This window comes from Cucurbita maxima, unplaced genomic scaffold (genome assembly GCF_002738345.1).
Source record: "Cucurbita maxima cultivar Rimu unplaced genomic scaffold, Cmax_1.0 Cma_Scf06462, whole genome shotgun sequence".
NCBI classification, from domain to species: domain Eukaryota; kingdom Viridiplantae; phylum Streptophyta; class Magnoliopsida; order Cucurbitales; family Cucurbitaceae; genus Cucurbita; species Cucurbita maxima.
This window is the reverse complement of record NW_019278478.1, coordinates 1-827: the sequence shown is the minus strand read 5'-3', so window position 1 is coordinate 827 and position 827 is coordinate 1. Positions and strand designations below refer to the sequence as shown.

Genomic DNA, 827 nt, shown 5'->3' with positions numbered 1-827 from the left:
CTTAGTCAACTTATGCCAGTTGGATAAAAAACGTGCCATATCTTCCTCTAATTCATATAGATTGAGATTTTAAAAAGAAATAATTGCTAATGCAATGAACGTGGATCAAGCACGTTACCTTTAAATCGTCAATATGACGCTCTCCTCACTAATATTAAAATTGAAAATTCAAAAAGTAAAGGTAAACTTATGCATAAAAAACGTGACAGATCTTCCTCTAATTCATATAGATTGAGATTTTAAAAAGAAATAATTGCTAATGCAATGAACGTGGATCAAGCACGTTACCTTTAAATCTTCAATATGACGCTCTCCTCACTAATATTAAAATTGAAAATTCAAAAAGTAAAGGTAAACTTATGCATAAAAAACGTGACAGATCTTCCTCTAATTCATTGAGATTGAGATTTTAAAAAGAAATAATCTTCAATATGACGCTCTGCTCACTAATAACACTAATTTTAGAGTCAAGTTATGCAACTTAAACAAAGTGCGGTGAACGTGGATCAAACACGTGACCTTCAGATCTTCAGTCTAACGCTCTCCCAACTGAGCTATCCCCGCAATCATTAGAAATAAAAATTCATCTGTATAGGTATTTTAGCTGATTCATTGAGATTTTAAAAAGAAATAATGACTAATTTTCTATTGAATAGTCAGGTTATGCGAAATAGGTGTGGTTAACGTGGAGATCGAACACACCTTCAAATATTAAATTTGACTCTCTCCAAACTGAGCTATCCCTGCTAACATTAAAAATGAAATTTTTTAAGTAAAAGTATTTACGCTAATTAATTGAAATTTTAGAAAGAAATAATCACTAATTT

General features: G+C 30.7%; 1 non-coding gene across 1 annotated transcript; it reads right to left on the bottom strand.

The window, feature by feature from the left end:
- Positions 1-491: 491 nt before the first annotated feature.
- Positions 492-564, bottom strand: TRNAF-GAA. Its single transcript has one exon. It is a non-coding gene; the product is annotated as a tRNA-Phe (tRNA).
- Positions 565-827: the final 263 nt, after the last annotated feature.